The sequence below is a fragment of the Vombatus ursinus genome, unplaced genomic scaffold, assembly GCF_900497805.2.
Source record: "Vombatus ursinus unplaced genomic scaffold, bare-nosed wombat genome assembly UNPS02014861.1, whole genome shotgun sequence".
NCBI classification, from domain to species: domain Eukaryota; kingdom Metazoa; phylum Chordata; class Mammalia; order Diprotodontia; family Vombatidae; genus Vombatus; species Vombatus ursinus.
Genome location: NW_020954639.1, coordinates 4422733 through 4450188, shown reverse-complemented (window position 1 = coordinate 4450188; position 27456 = coordinate 4422733).

The window sequence follows — 27456 nt, the reverse complement described above, 5'->3', positions numbered from 1 at the left end:
GTGTGTGTGTGTGTGTGTGTGTGTGTGTGTGTGTGTGTGTGTGTGTGACAGACAGAGAGAGATTATAAATATTGGTTTCAATATGCTGGGTTTCATATAAAGATGGAACACTCAATGGAGGATCTAGCAAGCAGTTGGTGAGGTAGGACTGGATTAAAGCTAGATATATAGATGTGGGGGGTCATTTGTCTAGAGATGATATTTGAAGTAATAAGAGTAATTATGATCACTAACAGAAGTTGTAGAGACTGAAAGTGGCCCAGGACAAGGTTTGGGGACACTTAATCTAAGTGAATGAGAGATGGATGACAACTTAGCGCATGCACACACACAAACACACAAACACAAAGACTGAGGAAGAGTGATTAGATATCTGCCAATTTAGTAACTGTCAAATAAAAATATAGCACTAGTATAGCCTAACACATACCAGCTCATAGTGATGACCTTATCCTTTTCTAAGTATTGACAAAGTAACCTTTTAATAATCCAATCTAAAATTTTACCATAGAAAAATGCCAAGCTCACCAACCTCTAGTTTGAAGAATCTAATTTTTTTTTCAATTTTGAAAATCAGGATCATATTTATCCATCCCCAGTCCTCCTTGGAGCACTTCTTTTATTCTCTGCAATTTTTAATGATCTACACAAAAAAGGTATCCCTGTGTTTTAACTTAAGACTTGAAGCCTACCTATATTCATAGCTAGTTTAACCCAACAACAAGTCACCCCTGCCTGTTACTGGTTATGTTGCTTTATTTTTATTAAAGAAGTGACAAATTCTGACTTCATTTATAATTATGGGTCATGAGAAGTGAGATAAACAACATAATAGATTATGTCTCTCCTATCTACAAAAGCAATGACTCTAAAAATTAGGTATTCAGACCAGGCATTTGTAATGTCCTAAAATGAAATCAATCAATCTATCCCCTTACCAATGCCTACCAAAGGCAAAAAGTTGGCTTAGATGAAAAATCCTCTTAGAGTTCCATCTACTTTCCCTCTACCACTCTTATGATGTCTTCTAGACATCTAGGGAACCATACTGTAGGACGTCAATGGTCTGGACAGCCAAAACTCTGGTTCCAATATCCTTCTTCCATAAAAAGTTAAATATTCCATATCCCCTTGCTTCAAGACTTGATTACCTATGGGATAATGGAAGATAATGACTAATGAGTTAGTCACCCAGTCTTAACCCCTAAAAACGCCTTATCTCAGTTAGAACATATAAGAGGCCTGCACAGATGGATACTAATATTTGAGACTACACAGAATTTTTGTTCCCCAAAAGAGGAAGGGTAGGGAGGGACAATTTGCTGAGGGTTGTAGGGTGACATTCAGGGAACTCACAGATCAAATCATCCCACATTAATAAATAGGTCCATCCTTGTGCTTTTGGGGATCATAGATCACAGGAACATATATTACTCCTCCTAGAAGCTATAAGGTAGAGAGTAAGGAATTTACCCAAGCAATGTCTCAATAAAGCTATTTTCTTTTTTCCTCCTGGAAATCCTTCCTCCATGCCAACCTTGACAGATCAGTGACACATGCTTTCATTTAAGCAGATGTTCACATTTGGGGACTTAAAAATAGCCTGTTTTTATGGCAAAGGAAAAGAAGACATACCTCTAAGAGCTTCTCAGCTGCTAAAAAGGAGCATCCACTCTGACAAATATTTCAGGACTGAACCCTTTAGTAAATTCAAAGTATAAATGAGGAAATGGGGGTGACGCTGCTAGATGAAATCTAGCAGGCAGTCATTTTAAAAAAAATGCTTGTCCAAGTACCAGTCTGACCCAGGCACAGAAGCCCACTTGGATAGAGGGTGAGCAGGCATCTAAAGGCCAGGGAGAACCTGAAGCCTTAGGAAACCAAAGCCCAAACTTAATCTTATTGTATTGAGCTCTGGATTATGTTTGCTTCTATCACCTTTGTTGATCCTGACCTGATAGCTACAAGGTCCCATTCAAATCCCATTAAGGACTTTCCTATCCCTGGTGTTTGGCCTTGGCTCTCCCCTCTGGGTCTTTTTTTTGGAGCCTTCAGTTTACTTATCTCAAATGTCTCCAAGGGTGACCAATCTTTGGTGTGACCTTCATTTTCTCTCTACACTTTGCAGACTGAGTCTATACAGACCCCTGACCATGGTGCACTGTTCATCCTTACATGTCAGAGTGTGCTCACAGGATCATCAGCAGGGAGCTATAATGGACCTGAGAGAAGCCAGCAAGTCCAAACTCTTCATTTTCCAGATGAGGAAACTGAGGCTGAGTAACAGTAAGTGATTTGCCCAGGGAACTTCTACATAAGTAGCAAAAAACCAGGGTAGGCAAAGGCTCTTTGGATTGTGTTTTGTCTTGAATGAGGATGTACTAAAAGTATTTATAATTCACTTTCCTGCTGAGAGACAACATTTGAAGAGAAGCCACTGAATATCATGGAGTGAAATGAATAGGAGCTAGGGTACAATTATCTTTTAACATAACACAAGAAGGCACGAGTAAGACCTATTTGTAATTTCTTAAGAAAGGGAGGAAGAAAGAAATGATATCCTTTTATCCTTCTTAGCAGATATTCTGTTTCTTTTGAATACTACAGTTTAGTATAGTGCCTCCCTTAGCCCTTGGATGTACACTGGTATCTCATCTTAGTCTGCAGGTGAAAATGTATTCTCAAAGCTATGCGAGTGAAGTTTAAGCATTGGCAGGTCCTACTAAGAGTGATGGGCCTGGATTCAGGAAGACCTAAGTTCAAATTCAGCCTCACACAATTACTAGCTGCATTCCCTGGGTGAGTCATTTCACTTCTCTTTGCCTTAGTGTATGTATAGTGCTTATCACAGTGCCTGGTATATAATAGGTGCTATATAAATGCTTATTCTCTTCCTACTTCCCTTTCCTTCCCCCTCTCCTACCTATTTTCCAGGATTGTTGTGAGGATAAAATGAAATAATAATCGTAAAGCACCTTGCAACCCTAAAGTGCTACAATAAATGCTAGCTATGAAAGTTGCCTGGGGTAACAAGTGAGAAATTATGAGAGTCACCCACATGGCCATTTAACCAAGTATGTGTCATGACTTGGACCTTGGTGTCCTGACCCTGAGATTGCCCCTTTATACACTACACGTAACACTACCACTTGAAATTGTCAAAACATCTTAGAATCGTATACTTATAGAATTTTAGAGTCGGAAAGACTTCCTTCATAAATCAATGGTATCCACAATCTAGGTGGGGGGAAGGCATCTTGGCATGCTAATGACTGACAAAATAGAGGGACTTTTTTGTGAGGGAGTGATATCAACTGTCAAGGTCAACCAAAAGGCATTGGATACTAATGTAGTGTTGCAGGAAAGAACACTGCACTTAGCCTGGCACATCCTAATTGATGGATGAATGCTTGTTGACTCACTGACAGGGTCAGATGACTTGGTCCTAATACTGATATTAGCTAACTCTAAACATCTGTTTAGTGGAGTGTATGAGGTTTTCCAGGAGGACCAGCACCTCTGGTGTGAGGGATTTTTAAGGGCTGCTCATTGTAGCACGCCCAGCAGCCACACTCTGATAAACCATCTCAGCAGACTGGGTAAACCAGGCTGAGGCCCCAAACCTGCCAGTGAGTTAGGGGATTGTTTACCCCAAGCATGTGAAGACTTTCCCTGGAAGAATGGACTGATAAGAACAATTTGTTCCAACAGCCATGAAGGCAGTTGAAGCAGGCTCTGTGGAGTGCTTAGAGCTTGGTCATATATCAAAAAGATCATCCACTGTATCCTGGGTCATCACCAGTTACCTTGACCTTTGTCCTGCCACTGGACTTTGATAACTCTGGAAGTGAGAATGAGGCTGATGACTCTGTGCAATCCTGTCTCACTTAAACTCAATTCATCCAAGAGTCAAGACATCACTTGTGATGTCATTGGTCCTCTTTGAAAATGAAGGACAAACGACAAATGTCCGTACGCCTCCATTTCATCATTCAGTTCATACCTCGTGCAGTGGAGAGCATCATGCTAGATCATAAGGATATGAAGTTTAAATAAAATGCAGTCCCTACCTTCAAGGAGTTTATAATATGGTAGAAGAAATAAGACAACTACATAGATAGCTACATAAATGTGGCAATGGATAGAGCACTGAGCCTGGAGTCAGGAAGACCTGAATTCAAATCCAGCCTCAGATACTAACTTACTGTGTGACCCTGGGCAAGTTACTTAACTTCCTGTCTGCCTCAGTTTCTTTAATTATAAAATGAAAATAATAAAGCACTTGCCTCACATAGCTGTTGTAAGTATCAAATGAGATTATTGGTAAATCACTTAACACATAGTAAGCATTTGTTTTCCTCTTTCCTTCCTATAACTGAAGGTACTATTTTGTACATAATAGTAGGTAGAATATAAGAAATATATGGAGGGAAAGATATACAAAGAGGACAGAAGAAGGTAGGAAGATATCAGGGAATAGAAAACAGCTAATGAGACTGGAAAGCAAAACACATGCAGAAAAATAGTATGTAATTAGGCTAGCTAGAGAGCTGATTAGAGCCAGATTACAGAAGGCCTTGAATGCCAGTATGAATAGAATCTTTTGGGAGGAAAATCAATGAGAAGCTACAGAAAGTTTTTTTTTTTTTTTTTTTGAGCAGAGGAGTGATATTATTAGACTTGTACATTAGGAAGATTACTTTGGCAGAAAAGTGAGTGATCACTAAGGTTCCATCCCTTTCTAAATGCTAATTCTATGATTTATGCTTCTGACTTTCAGCCTCACTGTCCCTTCCAAAATGAAACAAGTGATTTTGATTGAAAAGGTTAAGTGGTCCATTCAAAATGTTGGTCAATCATTAGATTCTCTTGACTTTTGAAAGTTATTTCACATTAGGAGTTTTTCTCCGTTTAGTTTTTCCCCCTTTGGCCCCTGGAAAGAATAGGTCACTCTTTTAAGGTTCTCCTTTGGAATCAGAGAGTGATTCAGTGAGAGAATTACACTCTTAGCTGGTGGCAGGCCATTCAGCTGCTCGGAGAGATTCAAAGTAATGTTTATTTGACAGTGAGTATACTCAAACTACTACATCCTGTATTAATCTCTCCAGGGGATGCAAAGCAGGGCAGCCTTGGTCCCTGCCCCAGTCATGTCCCCTGAAGTTGTGGACAGCTGAGTAAACACTTAGGTGCATCCCCTGTCATCTTGTGAAGGTTTGGGGTTACTCTCCCACCATGTGCAAAGTCTAAAAACGATGCCAAGAAAGTTCCTTGGCAGCCTTATTATTATAGCTGAAAGTGGGCAGAGGGAAGTTATGGGTGCTTCATAAATACTTCTTGAATTAAATTGAATTGACTTGACCTGAATATTTATTGTGAATTCTGATAGAAGCCCATATGTTGCCCATTATTCTGAATGTAAGTGCCATTATTAAAGGGGGAGGGGGATCCCATAAAAGTAATCTGAACACTTGACCTAAAAATGTCAAATCCTATTATTTCCAGGGGATCTGAACTATAGCAAGGTTAGGAAGCTTGTGTTGATTGTTATACAGCATGTTTTTTGGGGGGGGATGATCTCAAGTATACTGTCTGGAACATTTAAAGCCTTCCTATCTCTTCCACTATGGATTAGCATAAACACTTTCCATTTATGATTTCCAGGAAATGGGAGGCTGTGGAAGAGGGAATGAAAGAAGAAGGGGAAGGAAGAGAAAGAAAAGGCTGAAAGAGGGGTGGAGGAAGGGAGAGAGTGAGGGAGAGAGGGGGGGACAGAGAAAGAACAGAGACAGAAACAGGGAGACAAGAGAGTGGAAGAAGTGGTGAGAGAAAGGTAAGAGAAATAAGAAGAGAGGGGGAAGAGAGAGAAAGGAAGCAAGAGGAGAAAGAAAGAGAGAGATCACTTAAAATCATGAGGTGCTTTCAGTCTTCTGACATGTGGAGGAGGAGGAATGGAGAGTGGTTAATATTTTATGTATTAGCTTTGGTATTAAGAGATGCAGCTGCTGACAGTGTGGCTGACAAGACTGAAGTGGAATTCACAGTTCTTTCATTGTTGTATACACAGTGCAGCTACCCCTGCTGTTTGTGACTTTGTGACTGCCTCTTCAGCAACCAGGCTGCCTTATTCCTTTGCTCAAAGTAAATCACTCCATTTCAGATGGCTGAACACCAAGTATATTTCTTTCTTGTTACTGTTTCCCAGAATGCACCAGGTATACTGAGAGCTTGCCTGATGAGGAAACATGGGGAGAAGAAACTGTTTTGTTTTCTTCCAATCAAATCCCTGTGATCTGTCCATACTGTTAAATTCGGACCATTCTCTCACCCCTTGACTTCCATGATACTACTCTAACATGGGTCTTCTCCTTCTCTGATTCACTTCTATGGTCTCTGTTTACTCTTCATTACCTTTGCACCCTTAGTCTTCATTACATGCTCAAAATTGAAACTACAACCTTCTTTTCTTCTTTCTCTAAACTCTTAGTATATTGATCCATTGCCTTGATTTCAACAATCACTTCTATGTAGATAATTCCCAAATCTTTATCATCACCCTATCTTTTCCCTAGATCAAGTATATCAAATGTTTAGTGCTTAAATACACCAAGATGTCTGGTCAGAACCTCAAGCTAAACTTATCCAAAACTGAACTCATCTTCCTCTCTCAAAAATATCCCCTCCTGCTGCTTTTTTTTCTATTTATGGTGATGACACTACTCTCAGTTATCCAGGTTAGAAACCATGGAACTATCTTTGATGGTTCTTCATACCACATGACTAATAAGTTTCTGTGTCCTGTTGATTATTCTCCTGCAATGCCTCAGATTTATTCTCTCCTCTGCACTCTCTCTACAACCACCCAAATCTAGGGTTTCATTTATTCTATGTAGTCAGTCAGTCAACAAATATTTAAGTGTGTACTATATGCCAGGCACTGTGCTAAGTGCTAGAGATACAATGAAAGGCAAAATACAGTCCCTGATCTCGAGGAGCTCATAATATTAAAAACTCTACCTTATTCCCTCTTTAATCCACCTTTCATAAGAATACCCAACTTATGTTCCCAATGTATTATTCTGATTACCATCCTTAATAACTGGTATTTGTATAGTTCCTTCAGGTTACTAAACTATTTGATATTATTTAAGACTGATAACAAACCCTGTAATGTAGGTGAAGATGAGAGAAAAAAAAGGTTGAGAGAAGCTATGTAGGATTTTAATCAAAATGTTCTTGACTCCAAGACCAACATTCTTTCCATTATACCACATCATCTCTCAATACCTTATTATTCCCATTATCTAAAACTTTCAGGGAGTCACCAGTGCCAGATAAAATGTCCTGATTCTGGAATTGTATAACCAGTCCCACAAAAGGAAAGAAAATCTGTTTCAAACATATCTTTCTAGCCTTATCCCATACCATTTCCCTTCGTATGTTCTATGCTTGGGCAACAATCATTTAGTATGCTGCTACAATTACCAAACATTCAGCTAAGCATTCTAAACACAAATACTAAAATGAAGACAATCCCTGCTTTCAAGAATCTGACACTGTAGTGCAAGAGAATGTACCTATATCACTATATATATAAAATAGCTTTGAGAAGGACACTAACAGCTACAAAGACAAGGAAAGGACTCATGTAAAAAGGTAGTACTTAAATTGATTATGAAGGAGAGTCAGTGGGGAGAGCATTCCAAGCATTCAGGTCAGCCAGTACAAAGGAATAGAGCCAACATTTGGAGTAGCAACTGTGAAAAGCGTCAAGTAGGTCGATATAGCTGGACCTTAGTGTGCACAACACAAGGTTAAGTGTAAGAAGAATGGAAAGATAGGAAGAGGTCATGCTGTGAAGAAAATCCCAGATAAAGGAGCTCATGTTTGATCCTAAATAAATTGAGGTAGGTAGTAAGTACACTTTAGGGAAATGAACTTGATGTCTGTGGAGCATGAATTGGAGTGGGGAGACATGAGGCAGGGACACCAGTGAAAAGACTATTGTAATTGTCCAGGAGATAGTTGATGAGTGAACTATGATGGTAGCTGTGTTAGTGGAGAGAAGCAGACATATTTGAGAGATGTTGTAGAGGAGGAAATCAAAAGATCTGACAGTTTAAGATATGTGGGATGAGTGAGAAGGAAGAGTCAAGGATGACCCTAAACTTGCGATCCTGGGTGATAGAAGGAAGATGGTACCCTTGACATTAATAGGGAAGCTTGGAAGAAGGGCAGAAGAAAGAAAAGAGATAAGAGTTCTGACTTGGACATATTGAGTTGGAAGTACTCGGCCAAACTAAATCACCCTCCATGCTACGTTTATCCTTCCCTCTTCCACATCTATCTCCAATGCTCATATGGATCCCAAGGCATAAAGTGGGTTCAGCTTCCCTCCTTCTGCTTCCATCTGTTAAAGTACTTTCTTTCAAGGCCAACACAGGTGCCAACTCTTTCATGAAGCCTTTCCTGAGCCCTCCCATACACACAAGGTGTAAGAGATCTCTTCCTCCTCAAATTTCTCATAGTATTTTATATATTCTCTTAGATTGTAGTTATTTGTATTCTTAAGATTGTATTTATTGTAAATTTCTTGAGAATGGTGCCTAAGTCATTCATTAATTCCACAAGCACTTATTAAGTGACTACTGTATGTCAAGTGCTATACATAGTGGTAAGGATACAAAGACAGAAATGAAATAGACCAACGCCTAAAGGAACTTACATTCTTCTATTGAGAAAATACTTTATACAGACAAGTAAATACAAAATGTACACAAAGTAATGGGGAGAGAACCCTCTTCCCCAATTATTATGACTTGCTTGACATTTTGTCGTTAATTCTCTTATCAAAATTAAAACATACTAGACATAGTTTGACAGGAGACTGGGAATGTTGAAAACACCTAACCTTTCATTATATGGAGTGAGCCTTGTGATTCTGGGAGCAGGACTCTGTTAAAATGCTGTTCTGTCCTCTTCAGTGGCTGATTAACCAATGTACTGGACTTAGAATATATTTTTTTCTAATTTATTAAGATTTTAAACCTTTTGGGGAAATATTGTTAATTAGTGATCATTTTAAAGGTATTAGTGATTACAATTATCCAGAAATTTTATAAGATGAAGAGAGATAAAAATTGGCAGAGAAAACTGAGTTTTCATATTTTGTGAGCTGGATAAAAGAGTTTCAGCTTCCTATTTTGAAATGTGTCTAAACTTTTCTCTTTTGAAATTGCATAGAAGGAAATTGTGCCATGAACATGGAAGATACTAATGTGTCAAAATGACTGACACTTTGATGTCATGTACAATAATCACAGATATTTCCTTCTAAAAGAATGAGGATGATCAAATGGTATTAAATGGGAAACAAAAGTACAAAGCTTTATTGTGATTATATGATATACCTATTAAAGAAAATTGATTTTTCTCCCACAAGAGAAAAAATCAAATGCAAGAACACACAACCATGTGAAACCTAAAATATTTAAGTCATATCATGTAGTAATCTACAACAAATGCTCTTATACTCAGGAAACAAGTCACTCTAGGGAGAAATACTTTCCCCCAAAAAGTATTAGCTCTATACTCGCTCAGAGCTCAGATTCAATCCTGGGATACTCTGCCCCCCAATACCTTTGGCTCATTTTGCTTCACTTCTGAGAAGATTTCTTAGAAACATCTCTTAAACAAAGCTAAGTACAGTTCATATCTAGATTCTTCCCAAAAGGGATTAACAGATATCCCTTCTCTAAAAAGGGTACTTAATGTACAATAAAGTCAACACTGGGTATTGCATAGCTTTTTATTTCTTTCACAGTGAAATGAATGACAAAAATACAAAAGACTCATAAGCAATCATTGACCTATACTTAATAAATTTATCAAATGAACACAAAAAATTGTAGCCCATCATAAAGAACCCCCAAGAGCCTAGAAGAAAGAGAGAGGAAGAGGAAGAAGAAAGAAAGGAGGAGGAGGAAAAGAAAAAAAAGGAAGAGGTGAAAGAAGCATTTAAAGGACTCAGTTATAAAAGTACATATCACTTCTGTTTCTTCTTGTTTATCAAAACCAATATCTCAAATGTTTTTGAAAAGGAGATTAGATTATAATTATAAAAAGATCCTTTGGATTTGAAGACATGAATCCAGCTGTCAGGCTAATAATATCAATGAAAATCAATTTGTAAAAGTGAGTAACTACTATAACCATCATGAATGAATGTATTTTCCCACAGTACTTGACAAAAAGTGTAAAAAATAAATTATAACCTGGTCACTTTAGTATATGTGGCACCCATTGCAACAGTGATAACCAGCAGACAAAAGGTGGGAGTTTGGAGGGCATAATTTTAAGGACAAAGATCAAACACTACTATCAAAGAAGAAATTTATGAGAGCTACTGAAAACCTACGAAACAACCTCTGTTTTTAAATAACAAAGATGCTGCCTAAATAATTCTTATATCTTTGTCATGAAATGGCAGAAGGAAGTCTTTGAACTTAAATTTTTAACCACCCCTAATGTCCTTGAGATGTTTTCTTCAAGGTGTTATATCTTGCTTTCTCTGTGCAAAAGCTCCAGGCTTAAACTATAAGACAAAATTGCATTACCTCCTTACAGGCTAGTGGAAGGTTCCAAAAAACTGAATGTGTGTATTGAGGAATCCAAGGAATGACGTAAATCCAAAGCAAAAACGTTTATCCTGTCCTTTAGTAACTTGCTGTATCACTTTGCACCATGATTTTTTTTCAATGCTTGACACTGTGATGATATTAAACCATTTATAGTATAATTCAGTCACTTTATCTTTCAATCATATTCACCCTGAAGGCTAATTTCCTTGAGTGCCCTCCAGCTAGAATTCTGAATGTTAAGTGAAAGTTTAGCAACTAGATGCAAGAGTTAGTAAAGAATTAAGTTTTTAAAAATCATTAAAGCAAAGAGGTAGACAGATGAATAAAAATACAGTAACATGCATATCAGTTATTATTAACAGTTTTATGTACATTCTACAGAGTATCATTTAATGTGCGTTACATTGGACTGATGGAATACACAGTGATTGTTATGGTAAACATTATATACTTTCCATAAAGGACTAAATCACTGGCATTTGGGGAAATAAGAGTAGTTTTATATTTCTCCGAGGATCTTTAAAATGATTTATTCCAAGCAGAACTGGATGTTCATAGTAATGAAAGTAGGATGAGATGCCATTCTTGAGTAAATCCTGTGTCACGTACATGGTTTCCACAGTGTTTTATATACAAGTCTATGCTGGACTATCATTAAAAGAATTACCATTTTGGCCCTAATAAAGGTAACTACAAGTATTTCTTCATTTGAGAATTGAGTCCCCCAAGGGAAATATTCCATTTGGAATTTTTTCTCTTTGAAATGACATATTTGGCTTAAATGAGAGGATTCTACTGGAAATGCTGATTATTTGTTTATAATGGCTTTCCCCAAGAATGTGGGTATATGAATAGATTCACAAAGGACTTAAGTTGCATAAACTTTTGGCTAACAATGCCATCATAGATTCCCCTAGTTCAGCATTGCAATAGTATAGATTCCCTAAAAAAATAGTGTAGATTCTAAGCTTCCCCTAGAAGCTTAGAGTAGAAAGGCACCTCACAAAATATGCCATCCAACCCATAACAAGAAAAAACTTCCCTCAACATTCCCAACAAATAGTCATTCAGCTAAGTCGAATGAGAGAGATCCCTCTATATTAGTTGGCAAGCTTCTTGTGCAGCCACATTGGTTTCTTTAGACAATTCTCCCTCTTTTTTATCAAGCTTATGTGTCTTTGTGTCTTTAGAATTTCATTCCTGATAGTTTCTCATGCCTTCTGAGGTGACTTTGCCTGGAGGATTTTTATTCATAGGACCCTACCAATTTTATCTCTGCAAACACTTAGTGTCATTAATTTAAATAAAATTTGTCAGAGTTGGGGGAGAGCAACATTAACTATTAGAGTACTAGAAATTTTACTGCCAAGGACATCAAAAAGTGCCTATTAGGCTGGAAGATCCTTGAGGAGAGGGAGCACTGCATTTTTTTCACCATCATATCCATTGAAGCTCCTAGCATCATGACTTGCATACAACATAGAATTCAGATATGTTCATTAATTCAATGATACACAATTCAATGAACATTCATCCGACAATTCTGGAACCGAGCCTTATCCCTGAAACTTCTAGCATCAGACCTTGCATATGTAACACACAGTTTAAAATGTTTATTAAATACCATTCAATATTTGTTGGACTATGGAAACCTAATATGCACTCAATAAATGTGTTGAATTAAACAAGTAAATTTGGTCAAAGGTCTTTAAGATTAACATAAATTTTCACCCATCTGGGACATTTCAAGTATACCCAGCATGCTGTGGAAAGTATGGAATAATTGATGCTTTGATACATTGGCTTCCAGCCCTTTGATTCAAGGACTTTCATAATGTGCTGATATGATCTTATATCACAGAGCTACGTTTTAAATGTTTCTGAACTCATTCCCTGGAATCAGAAACTAAAGTCCTGAAATAATCACAAGCTTTGGAATTGATAAATGAAGGAAATTTTTTTAAAGAACAATTGAAGCCAGGGAGGCATACAGCATCTGAAACATACTGATACTGAGCTGTGGGGTTGTGGCAAGCTGAATTAGTTGCATTTCCAGCATTTCCACATGTGACTCATCATGATGTCCAAACATAGCCACAAAATTAATCAGCTTCCAAATTGCACATTCAGCCTCCAGACAACTGATAGCTTTCAGATTCTCTATGGCATTCTAAGATTTGCAGCTACCTGGAGCTCTGTCATTTGAACAATGGAGGTGGTCAAGAATTATTGAGGCTAAAACAGAGAATTTGCTTTGCTGCAGCCTGACCCAAATGGTTTAATAGAGATAGCATTCTTTGAAACTCTTATAAAAGTTTTCCAAATAATTTGCTTTATTTTCCTACAAAAATAGCTCTCCTGGGAAAATGGAATGCAACGTATATCCCGTCTCATGCATAGCTGGGTTTTTGTTTTATTTTTCCCCAGAAATGAACTTCATGTGAAAACAAAAGACATCATAAAATGTTTTAGATAATTCGTTCCTGAGATGAAATTATTATTCATATAGAAATATGAATATATCTCTTTTACCCTTTAGTGTTGTCATCTTTGCTTTAGGGTCCAGAGCTGGAAAGATTCAATAGTCTTGCAGAGCTCAGGGGCAGTCATGCTGACATGGAGTAGAAGATATAAATATATAACTGTTCACCTGGCAACTTTCATCAAGCATTCAGAAAAGAAATATTGCATATAGGAGAAAAAACAAACATTGACTTATTTTGCTAGCCCCATACCTTATTTTCAGGGCTGAATCTATTCATAGGTAGAATATGTTGATGCTTAGGTAATGTTGTCTGAGGGATGATGTAAGGGTTTGGGGTCAGAAAACACAGCTGCTCCATGGGTCTTTTATAGTATTGGAAATTCTAACAGTTACTTCTTTGGAATAGAGAACTATCTCCAAAAGACTTCTGTGAAAAGTACTCACACTTAAAACACAAGGTCATAAATAAAGAGCTGGAAGGGACCTTAGAGGTCATCTAATTTAGCCCTGTCATTTACGGAAGCAGGAACTTGGGTCCACAGAGGTGAAGTGACCTGTGAAAGGTCACACAAATAGGAAGTAGAAGAGTCAAGATCACAACCTAGGGCTTAACACTGAGCCAGCATTCTTTCCACTGTACCACAGAGAGCCAACAGATTAAGACACTTAATAAGTAGGGGTTATTTAATTGAATCAAAGGAGATCCCTAAGGACTGCAGCCTAATTCAAGTAAACTTTTATGAGGGGATGGGAGAAATAGCACCATGGATAAATGGGAGCCTATGGATGGAAGAAATAGCACCGACTGGGTGTAAGATGGATAGGGCTATGACACACTCAGTCTGATTCCCAATATTGCCTATAGGCCCTACTGCCTGCCTCCCTCATCTCCCCCCTATTTTAAATGTTAAAAAACTTCATTGTTACATCCTCCGAATGTCTCCCATCTATGAAATGATTATCTGAAATATATACTTGAACAATCACATGGTAAAAGAAAGAGATCAGGATCCAGGCTCAGAAGAACTATGTTTAAACCTTGCTCTGCTACTTTTGTGACCTTTTTGGAGCAGAGGAGCATTTACACCTACTCCTTCCTCTCTGGGTTTCTGTGTCCTCCACCAGAGACCCTTCTAGATCTAAATTATTAGAGATAGAGTTCTTTCCTATCCTAAAGGAAAACAGCAACAAGCATACTTCTAGCCTCTTTTAAATGTCAACTAAGTATGACCCTATACATCTCTAGTCACTGAAACAAGTCTTTTCCCTTTTTTTCAGGTAAATTCTCTTTTTTAGACTTCTCCACAAAATCAACTGAACATGCCATACAATTGAATTGAGGAGGCTGTTACAGAGGAAGAAGCACCATGTCAAGCACTCCCATCCTTTCCCCACCATCATACAGGTAAAATATAAAATATGATACTCAGAGATAACTAGCTTCCCTCTCTGCCCTTATCAAAGCAGAAAATGCCTCCAGCTGTGTGCCACTTTGTGCTTATTCTTAATAAAAGGTCAAATCTTCACCAACATAGAGAAACTGAGATTCTGGGGAGTGCTAAATATTTCTGAGTGGTGGAAAGGGGAAACACCAATCCACCAACTCTTGAGTTTTTAGGAATTTTTTTCTGTTATCTAGACTGTTAGTCCATGACACTAGTTTCACCACATCATAATTCTGTGGATTCCTTTCCCACAAAAGGAAACCTCCAGGCAGTGAGCCAGTTGACTGACTAGAGAGAACTGATTGTTAAATTTTCAGTGTGAACATTGAGACCTCAGAAATTGACAAGTGCTATAAAACAAGGCTGAATATATTGTTTTGTTGATTGTCTAGACCTTAAAAGTAATGAATGAATAAAAGGTTAATAATACACATTAAACTTAAAATTGTATCCTGTGTATTTTCTTTTTCAGTACAGTAGGGAGGAGCCAGTTGTGAAACTTTTACCAGCATACCTTAATCATAGATTTAGAGCTAGAATGGGTTTAAGAAACCATCCAATTTAACCTTTTAATTTTACAAATGGAGAAACGGAAGTCCAGAGATTTTCATGATTTACCTAAAGTGTCAGAGGCTCTTGATAGCAAAGGCAGGATTTGAACCTAGAGTCTCTGACTCTAAATCAGTGGTCTTTCTACTACAAAACATTCTTTCACCAAACACCACCCTAAAATATGACTGAAGAATCCATTTTCCTTTCAAAGGATTGCTTATAAATGACTAGCGTCAAATGATCTAGTGTCAAAGTTAGCACTGTTATAACTCAACAACACATACATTCCTCAAAACTGCCTTGTTATGCGAAATTGCCCAAAAGGGCTTATGAGAAAAAAGGGGGTTGGGGGCCAATGCTCAAAAACTTCATCAATGACAATGTTAAAATAGATGAGGACCTAATAAAAATGATTGTACCATTTTATACAGGTTAAGTGCTTAAGAAATACATAACTATGCAATAAATAGTGGGTCTCTCCATAGGTCAGTGTGCACCCCAGTTTTCAGGGGACCCAAGCTTGCAAAGTATCTAAAAAGTCATGCAGGGCACAATTCTAGCTTGAGAGGCCTGGAGGCCATGGTGGAAGGAGTAGGGGTAATAGTGGTGAAGACAAGCCCTTCTCTACTCACATCTCCTACTATACCAGAAGATAGGCTATAAATATGACACTTTACCTTGACAAAGACCTGAATTTTTTATAGAAGTGAGTGTCAGAAGGGCTACAGTTTGTAATTACTGCAAAGTGGTACAGTTCTCTGCATTCTGGAGGAAGAAATCCTCATGGAAGAACACACAAAATTCTTGAGTTGCTGACAGGATGACTTATCTATGGTCACACAATTCAGCATGAATTAAAGGCAAGACTTAAATATAGATCATCCTAACTCCAAGAACAGCTCTCAGGTTACTACACCTTGCTGCTTCTCAGGTCTCTCCTTACACATAGCAGACAATTAATAGTCATTTGCTGAAATGAATAGAATTGATATTACATATTTGACCACCTCACCTTTTAGTCAATTTCAGAAGTGCTGTGTTGGAGCTAAAAAAAGAGATAGTTGGTATTGGGATCAGATGAAATGGGCTTAAGTTTTGTCTCTGCAACTAGTACCTGAGTGGCTTTAGGCATTCGCTTCTCTTCTCTGCCTCAGTTTCCAACTTTGAGGTGTTTCTTTAGATCTTTAGATCAAGCCCACAGTTATGTTAAACCAGAGCAGGCCACTGCAATGAGACTACTATCTTTCATGAGGAAAAATGTGAAAACACCCATTATTTCCCTGGTGCCAACTACTCCCCTTTCACAGGATGTCTGATATGATAGACCCCTTGTTGTCTTAAGCTTTGGAACTGCTAACACTCAGTGGGCATTCCAATCTACTTTAGCTTGTCCTTTCCCTTCCAGCCCTGTTCTAGTTCACCAACGCCTCCTTTAATCATTACATACACCACACCTTCTTTTTTCCAAGAAGTCTTCTTGTAGATACTGCTGTTCCTGATTGCTACCTCCATACCATGATGCCTCCATTCTGAATGACAGCCTTCTACCCTCTTCCCCAGAGACCTTGAACACTAGCCCTGGGATTCTTCCGAGCTCTGAGAGTAGCTTTCACTTTATCTTGCCCAAAATTGGGCTTTCACTTCATTTTGTGGCCACACAAGTTCCAAAACATTCCAGTACCCCATTTACTCTCCCCAACTCCCTGTCCAGCCACCCTTTCTCCCATCACTCTATTATAGTCTTCCCCATTAGACTATAAGTTTCTTGAGGGCAGGGACTGCCCTTTTTGATTGTATTTGTATATCTAATGCAGATCCTGACATGTAATAAGTGTCTAAAAAAATCTATCTGTCTCTGTTTATCTGTCTGTCTCTCTCTGTTTGTCTTTTCTCTAAAGTCCTTAGCATGCCTGAAAATACTAACACATTATGATGGACATTGAATGAAATTCACCTGTGTCAATTATCCTTAGCAAAGTGGCCTGGCTGGCTGCTTTCCTGTTTTGGTACGTAAATTTCAGTGCATATAAATAATAAAACACTCCCAACCATTCAGTTGAGGAAGGTTATTATATTTCACATGCAGTTAAAAACCCAGGGTGTCAAAGTCATGCTTTATGGAATCACCCCAGGCAAATGCATCATTTGTCAAAATCCTTGCTCCAATAAAACCTCTTTATGGCTTATATATTTTATTTGTGATTTTATGAGGAAGATCTGAAACATCAGGTATTCGTGTTGTAATCACCGTTTATGGGAATGCACTGTATCCCATGATCCAAGAATTCATGCAAACCTATGACAGGGACTGAACAAAGCTAAGATTTGGACAGTAATTCCCATGGTATCTCTGGTACAATGCTCAATATCTCTGCAACTGTATCTTTACAACACTTGCCTACCTTACCAGAATGCTGTGATAATTAATTAGGCATTAATTTTAATGTCCTTTGAAGAATCAAAAGTGCTGTATATTACGATCATTATAGCAGCTTTATGGGTTTCTGCCTGCTTTATTGGTTTGCACTGATTACTTTCCTTTATTAATACATTAAGATTAACCCCCAAATTGAAATGTTTCTATAAGATTTTCTATTTTTAAAGTTTAAGATTTCTCCTTTATTTGGCAATTTAAATTGACATAAAAGCATGCACAAGATTATATCATCAGGCTTTGTTCTACTTTTTTGTTCTATGAGCCCTGTTACTTAAAAAGAAAAAAAGCAATAATAATACGGAATGCAAAAATGCTTCCTAAAATGCCAACACCAGGGTCCTTTTACTGGACAGTATTGACATAAAATAACAAAGATAACAATCCAAATTAAATCTGATGTATACGTAGTCACAAAACCCTTTGTACATTTTGATTTTCACAACAATTCTGTGGGGTAGCTTAGAGGAATGTTATTATGGTAACTTTCTAATGAGGATGTTGAGAGAGTAACTAAGTGTCTTGCCCAAGGTCACATGTCAAGTTAAGTGATGGAGCCAAGACAAGTCTAGGTCTTTCAACATCAAGTCTTGTAATTATTGAGGGACCTAGGTAGTACAGTGGATAGAGCATCAGACTTGAATCAGGAAGACTCCTGAATTCAAATCTGGCCTCAGATTCTGACTAGCTGTGTGACCCTTGGCAAGTCATTTAACCCTGTTTGCCTCAGTTTCCTCATCTATAAAATGAACTGGAGAAGGAAATAGCAAACCACTTATATCTTTGCCCCCAAGTTGGGTCATGAAGAGTCGGACATGACTGAAAAATACTCAACAACATACAACTAGAAATTGTTATTTCCACTCTTCAATTCTGCCTCATTTAAGGGAAATTAAGGCATAACTGAAAGGGCAAATTTTAAGAAACAGGACACAAAAAGACATGTTTCCTATCAAATAGGTATTAGTTTTCCTTTTCTTTTTTATTGTTGTTAGTGTTTGTTATAGTTGTTGTTTTTTTGTTTGTTTGTTTGTTTTTGGTCAGGACTGGTGATTATATGAGTGTACAAAGAAAGTTCCCTGTAAGAAATTTCTCTCTCCTTAAATACAGATTGGTAACTGTTCCCTATCTTATAGTCTTAAAGAATTGCTCAGAGAATGGGCAAGAGAGGTTAAGCCCAGGATCACACAACCAGTGGGTGTCACTGGGGAGACTTGAACACAAGTCATTGTGAACCCAAGGTCATTCCTCTCTCCATGCTACCTCTCCTATAAACGTAAGCATGAAATACTAACTAACATTTATATAGCACTTTCCTCACAGCAATCTTTTGAGGTAGGTGGTTTATTTTGCACTGAACTCCCCCATCACCATTATATAGATGAGAAAGTTGAGAGTCAAAAAGATTGTGACTTGCCCATAGGCACACAGATAGCAAGTGTCTGGGGGAATATCTGATCCCATTTTTTCCTCAGACTGGGCCCCAAATCAAAGCTGCTAATGTCACATTGCCTGTTATCAAAATATCAAAAACAGCTTATGAGCAGCTATAATGTGCCTTTTTGTACAGTAAAAAAATAAAACAAAATCAAGTTGAAGAAATAAGATGAATACTAAGCTTACAGTTTGTGAGTGGGAGCAACGTGACAATTCTCTTTCCATATACCTGTATGTGTATATGTATGTATGTATGTATACATACATGTATGAATATATGTGTGCATGTATATAAACATGTGCCTGTGTGTGTATGCATGTATAAAAATATAACTGTGAAAATATTTAATATATAAATATTATATAGGATATATAAATATTATCAAATTGCTAAGTGCTCAGCACAGTGCCTGGCCCATAATAAGCACTATGAAAGTGTCAGCTACTATGATATAGTGAAATACAGGGTATCCCAAAGTTAGGCTTTAAGCTAAAGTTCTAAGCTGCATAGCTTAAACTGCCCTAATATTTTGGAGACACTCTGTATATAGTCAAAAAACAATGAAAAAAGTTGTACATATATTTTGTTATATAAACAAGCATATACATACATGTATATACATATACTTGTATGTATGCATATACACAAATATATTAATACATTTTATATATATATATATATAATCACATGATATAATGTATTTGTTGTACGATATAGAGAATTAGAGACTAAAACTATAATTAACAAGGTGCTAATTGTGTAGTATAAAGTATACTGTGCCCTGGCCAAACGAATTCTGGTATGCAGCGCTCCTTTTGTGCACCACATTTTAAGATGAACTTTATTAATCTTTTCTTTTTTACTGGCTCTTTTCCCTGAGCCTACAAACAGTCAGTCTCCAAATATTAAAAAACAAAACTAAAACCACTTTCCCTTGACCTCAATACTCCCTCCAGCGATCCTCACTTCCAGACTTTCTGGAAAGAGTAATCTATAGTCATTGCCTCTGCTCTCTCACTACCTACTCACTCATCAACCACTTGCAATCTGGTTTCCATGCCCTCTGCTCCACTGAAACTCGAAGGTTGCTAATGACTTCATCACCACTAAATCCAGTGAATTTGCTGCCCCTTCTCATTATTCTTGACATCTTTGTCACACTTAGGACTCTAAACACCTTCTCCCCCACCTTTATTTTTCTTTTTTTGGGGGGGGGGATGGGGCTCAATATGATACTTTCTTTGGTCTTTTCTCTTTATACCCTTCTGACAATACTTCTGTTTCTTTGCCTGCCTCCTTACCTTCTTCTTACCTTTTAAAGAGGGACATCCCCCAGTTTTCTTCTCTTGAACCTCTTCTTTTTCTCTACATTCACTCCCTTGGACTTTATCTACTCCTGGGGCTTCAGTTAATACAACTATATGGATGACTTTTCAGTGCTCTTGTTGTATATTTCCATTTTTTTTTTTTGGTCAGCTATGTTGTTGTTGTTCAATCATTTCAGTTGAGTTCAACTCTTATTGACTCCATTTGGAGTTTTCTTGGCAAAGATACTAGAGTGGTTCACCATTTCCTTCTCGAGCTCATGTTACAGATGAAGAAACTGAGACAAACAAGATTAAGTGACTTGTCCAGGGTCACATAGCTAATAAGTGTCTGAGGTCAGATTTGAACTCGGGTCTTCCTGACTCCAGACCATAGTATTCTATCCACTGCACCACCTAGCTGCCCCATATTGGACAACAATACCTGAAAGCATCACCTACCCCTCTCCAACATTTCTAAAGCTGAATTTCTTATCTACCCGTTTATATCTGCCCTGGGCCCTGACCTTCATTTCTGTTGAAGACACCACAGTCTTCCTAATTCCTGAGGTTCATAATCCCAAAGCCTTTTTCATTTAATTTTTCTCTCAACCCTTGTCTAAAATCCATTTCTAATTGTTTCTTTTTTCTATTATGGCAAAGTAGCTCAGATCTATCCTTTTGTCTCATCTAAGGCCACTGGTTTATTTTCAGGCCATAATTAAATCTCACCTTAATTAATGTTATAACCTCTTTCTGTTTAGTCTAGAGGTTCGTTACTCTTTTGTATCATGGACCTTTTCTGAGAATAAATTTTTAAATTATTAGAGGAAATTCTAAATTTCAGCTAAAGATCAATAAGAAAATACATGTAATTATTTTCTCATCCAAGTTCACAAATGTCCTGAAACCTATTTCAAGGCCCCTTTGGGATCTGTAAAATGTAGTTAAGAATCCTTACTCTGGTCTATTCCTTTTTTTTGTTTGTTTTTGTTTTTGTTTTTGAGGCAATTGGAGCTAAGTGACTTGCCCAGGGTCACACAGCTAGTAAGTGTCAAGTGTTTGGTCTGAGGCCACATTTGAACTCACGATCTCCTGATTTCAGGGCCGGTGCTCTATCCACTGCACCACCTAGCAGCCCCTGGTCTATTTCTTCTTCAATTTCTCCTTTACACTGCCTCCCAAGTAATCTGATCTCATCACTTCTTTCATCAAAATCTGCATTGGCTTCCCATTGAAAGGTTACAAAATATAAATTAATACTGTCATTGAATGACAACCACAACCTGATCCCAACTCATTTTCTGGCCTTATCCTAAATAATTTCTTTTCCAGAAAAAAACTCAATTGTTCTCATACCATGCGTATCCTGTCATCTCCAATCTCTGTGCCTTTGTTCATGCAATCCCTCATGCTTGAAACAGACTTCCTATCCCACATCTCCATCTGCTGAAGGGGCAACTCAGGTGCCACCTCTTCCATCAAACTTTTGCTGTCATTAGCTTACTCCTCTGCAGTTGAAATTGATTTCTCCTTCTTCAAGTTTCTCCTGAGTAGAGTATTAGTCCCTTAAGAACAGAATCTGTGATATCTATCTTTGTATCTCCATCATCGAGTACAGGAATTGGCCAAAACCCTGTTTTTATATGGCCTGCCAAATAGTGGGGTTTTTTTACACTTTTAAATATGATTTTAAAACTTTATTAAAAAAATTCTTAGGTAGCAAGCCATAAAAAATTGCTATAGGTCACATTTAGTCTTTCAACCATAGATTAATTGCTAATTCCCAATTTAGGACTTTGCAAATAGTAGGTGCGTAATAAAAAGTTTTCAGTTGATTACCATTTCAGGGAGGTGCCCAGAGAGGGAGGGATAGAATTTGGAACTCCAAACTTTAAATAAAAATGTTTTTTAAAAGTTTTCAGTTGAGATTAACCCAGTACTAATTCTATTGTTTTGCATATAGTAGGTGTCTTTATTATGAATGGATATATATGATATGTTCATTGTCTCAATTATCTGAAGGATGGTCATGTGGAAGAAGTAGAAGAAATATCCCACTTATCCTTAGAAGGCAAAATAAGGACAAAAAGGCAATCTCTTCCAAGTTAGGTGTCAGATTTTGGTTCAAAAGAAGGAAAAATTGAAAGATTCTTAGATGCTTCCCAAAATGGAGTGGATTACCTCTATAAGCAGTGAGTTTCCTTTTACGGGAGGTTATCAAATGAAAGCTAAATGACAACTTGTCAGGAATATTGAGAAAATTCATGGCACCAGCAGGGGTTGAATTCTAAGGTCCACCATCCCTACCTACTTCTTACACAAATTTTTATGCATTTTTAAGGTCTAACTGTATAAACTCTTTCCTGACTGGGCATTTCCCATTTAATTATCTGCTACTCTGAATTCTGCAGCATTTACATTTTTGACTATATAATTTAGCATATGTAATTAATATATAGTTTTGTGCAGTTTACTATTAATTCACTACTTACTGATTTACTTAGTTTTGCCTCCCCAACTTACAAGTCTCCTTCTTTGTTATCTGACTGGGATAAAGCTCCTCTATGGCTTAGGCCCTCAGCATTTGCCTGGATCCTTTGGATTGGTTGAATTTCTGGTCATCCACTTGCCTAGTTTGCCACCCAAGATGCCAGGTGACCAGAGACCTCTACTGTCACTAATATATCTGTTTAATGAGCACCAATGGCTATCTATTGCATCCAAGGCCAAAAATACAAACTCCTTTCTTTGGCTGTCAAAGCACTGCACAACCTGGCCCCTTTCTACTTTTCCCACTCTTTTCACACTTCACTCTCCATCCCACACTGTAAGCTCCAGGACTCCTAGCCTATTTTCAGCAACACTGGCATTTAAAAGTGGCACTCCACTTCCCAACACTGGGCTCTTGAACTGGTCAACTGTCATGTCAGGCATGTGAAGACCCCCCCCCACCTCCACATGTTGTTTTCCCCTACTTTCTTCACAACTTGGCTCAAGTCTCACCTATTCCAGGAAGCTTTCCTCTGTCCTCTCATCTATCATAAGCTCCTTAAAGGCAGGAACCTTTTTTTTTGGCCCTTCTTTGTATTCTCAGCTTACCCTGATACATCTAAATGCTTAATTCAAGTCAGATCAAGTTAAGCATTTATCAAACAGGAAGTTTCAAAGTGAAATGATATCTAAGGTCAAAAGAATTTTTTTTTCTTTCATGAAAATTACCTACTTTTCGATACTCTAATGAAACCTAAACTAGAGGATCAGTTCTGGAGTTAGGAAGAAAGGAGTTCAAGACTTGACTCTGAAACATACTATCTATGTGGTTATGGGCAAGAAAGTACATAGGACTTCAGGGAATTCTCTGTCACTCTCAGTTATAAATGAGTTGTATATGGGCATCAAGACCCAGTGAAGTTGCAGGTGTGGACCAGTCCCCTTTCCCTACCTTCCCTTCACCCTCACAAAAACCACTAAAACTAAATGTTCATTTGAAAAAAAAAATTGTTTTAATTACCATCTCTATGCTGCTGCTCAACTCCTGCCCCAAACTCTCTGTTGACTTCCAATCTCGCCTCTCTACCTGCCTTTCAGATATAACAAATAAAATGAAATTTGTGAAATAGCAAACTGGGTGGCCAGTAGACATCTTAAACTCTGTATTTCCAAAACATAACTCATTATCTTTCCCCCTAAACCATCCCCACTTCCAACCTTCTCTGTTACTACATGGAGCAATACTACTTTCCCAGTCCCTCAGGTTCACAAGATAGGAGTCATCTTGTATCTCTCACTCTCTTACCCAACATATCCAATATGTTGCCAAGGTTTGTTGAATTCACCTTTGCAACATCTCTCAAATATACTCCCGTCTCTTCTCTTTTTATCCCCAGTGCTAAGCACTGTGCCTGGCATATAATAGGCATTTAATAAATGTTTACTGATTGATTAATATTTTTCAGATAATTAAAACAATGTTTATGGGGGGGAGGGAGAATGGCATAGACTAGATCAAGTTTGACTCTTCCCTTTATACACAGCAATAATAATTAGCATTTGTATGACACTTTGAGGTTTATAAAGCATTTTACATATGGTATTTCATTTTGTTCTCACAACAACCCTGTGAGGTAAGTGCTATTAGTGTTGCCATTTTAAAGCTGAAGAAACTGAGACAGAGAGAGGTTATTTGCCTGAAGTCACACAGCTAAGTGTATGAAGCAGTACTGGAACTCACATCTTCCTGATTCCAACATTTTATCCATTGAGTAAAGATCAAGACCGTCTCTCTTTTACCTTTGTATCCACACAAAATGCTTTGATCAATAAATGATGAATTAGATTTTTTTAATTGATCAAAGTGTCTATTTAGAGTTAGAAAAGTCATAGATTCCAATGCCCTTATTCTACAAATGAGGAAATCAACACTAAGAGAAGTCAAGTGACTTCTCCAAGATCATACAGATAGTAAATCATAGTAATTAAATTGAATCAAGAAGACTGTGAGGCAAACAGGAGAACGAAATCATTATCTTGATTTTAAACTGAAAATGGAAGCAATGGTTATTCTCAACACTCAAATCCATGTCAGTGTGATGATCAGTTTCACTGCTTTAACCAGCTAAAAATATTCTGGTCAAATAAGTACCTGTGGTTTCATTATGAAAACTCTGAGAAAATCTCACACTTAGCTCTATTCAAGTCCATTTTGGTCCATTCAATATTATAAAAGCCCTTGAGAGGAGAGCCAGATAGCGTCTGCTAAAGGGTGTGTGGTTAAATGAAATCATAATCTTCCAAAGAGCAAACGCTGCAAATGTGTTGCTGTTGCCAGACTTTTCCCAGTTTCCATTCTCCTTAGGTTTTCATCTTTAGTCACATGCTGGGTCTCCAAAACAAAAAGATACATATGGTGCTGAAGGGCTCAGGAGTTCTTGGTAGAAAATGAGTAAGTAACTGCATGTGTCCTGTTAAAAAAAAAAAAGACCTTCAAAGTTTATTTTTGCAGCTTTCAAGAGTCAGACAGTGTTGCAGTGTCATATGAAAGAGGAAACCTGATCTCTTCAATTAAAAAAAAATGTAAAAGCTTCTAAAAGAAGTCAAAGCAGGATCTATTTAAAAGGAAATACTAAGCACAGTAAAACTAGACAGACGGTGGAACACTGGGAAAAATTGGAAATGGAAAAAGATCGTTGGACTTCCAGGTTTAAGTAATGGTACAGCCGAAAGGGGGAAAAACTGTAAAGAAATAGGTCATAAATGTATACCCTTTTGTTTGGTGAGACAGTCCGATGCTGACAACAGAAATGGTTTTGAGTTTTTGTGTCTGCTCAAAGTCCCATCAGAAAGGCAGCAAGAAAAATGCAGAAGAAATCAAATGCAGGCATCCTCAGGATGAAGTACTTCTATCTATTTGGGTTTAACACCGTGCCATCTACTAAATGATTCTCTGAGACAAACCTTTGATGGGAGAGGGCTTCATATGGCTCCTACACCCAGCAGGACAAGAAAGAAAAAGACCCTTGAAGAAAAGAGGCATCAAAGGAAACTCTATGGGGGGAAAGACTGATAGTCATAGAGAAGAGCATCAATAGTACAATTATTTATTAATGTTATTGTATAGAACTGAGAGGTGATATGGTATAGTGGATAGAGAGCTGACCTCAGAGTTAAGAAAACCTGGGTTCAAGTCCACCTTCTAATACAGAGTAACTGTGATGCCGGGCAAGTCGCTGAACTTGACAGTGCCCAGGGTAAACCTATAACACTATAAATTGCAAAACAGGCACAGATTTCTGTTGGAAGAGGGAGGTTTTTTTTTTCCATTTGAAGTCCTGAATACCAGAAAAATCAGAAGTATCTTCCACAAAACGGGGAACAGGGTTATAAATATTAGATTCAGGAATTGAAAAATGAATAGGCAACAGGAATAAAAACAACTTCTATTGTGCCTTGCTTTGTCCAGAAGTTTATTAGCACAATGATATAGGAACCTTAAAACTTTGCCAATGTATGTCTTCTAAAGAAAAGGAAAGAAAACATACCAGGGGTTTGCTATCCTGTAGCCAGAAACGCAATTTCATGTTTTCATGGGATCAGGAGCAGTTTCGCTCATTATTATAAAATTATTCTAGACATGAAAAAGGTAGCAATTTTGTGAACTAAAATTTCTAGCCTCTTAATGTTGTACTTATGTTTTAAGCAAACTCTGTGCTGACTTATCCATATCCTGGATCCTTTTGGATGACCCGAAAGCCATTCGAGGTAATACAAGAAAAGAACACCTTGGCAGAGGTCTTCAAAGTCTAATTCCCATCCTAGCATCTCCTTGAATTCTAGCCCTCATTATAAAGTTCCATATTTCCCTTTGTACAGCATGTAATATCTCTAGCTCTCCACTGGTATTTATCATATGGTGCTTTGTACTGTTTGTCATCTCTTAATATTAATACCCAGATCAGGACCTACCTGATGCAAAGCTTTTCCTTATCCCTCTCAGTTGTTAGTGTACTTTACTTGTTGAATTTTCTTTCTATATATCATTTTTCTGCTTACCTAATATATGTTCTATCTCCCCATAGAATGTAAGACCATTGATGGAAGTGATTGTTTAATTTTTTTCTGTGTATCCTCAGTAATTTGTTTCATTTTTTCTGTGTATCCTCAGTAACTAGCATGGAATCCTGAACATGTTAGATGCTTTATAAATGTTGAATTGAATTGAAATAAATTTCTCTCATACAGTATGACTTCAAGGTCCCTGAAGGCAAGGACCATATCTGCATAGCTCTATATACTGCCCAGCACCCATGACACAAGCCTTCCACATGGTAACAACAAACATGTGGATATGGGAACTCACAGTGGGAGAACTCCCTCCAGGGACCCAGACTGTGATCTAAATGGTTACAGATGTGGCCTAATGACCAGTGAGAACACAGTCACAATCACATGGCTTATAAATGTCCAAGGTGGGATCTGAACACACAGCTTCCTAACTTCTGGATATATCATGCTGAAATCAAACAATACTGTATGATCTCAAGAGCTAGCACCATAAATAAGGACAGGCCTGATTAATACATGGATGAGATTAAGAAATATGTTTCAATAAACTAGTCCATTTTTCCCATAAAACACCTGCTGAGTTAGTAGAATTCGAGA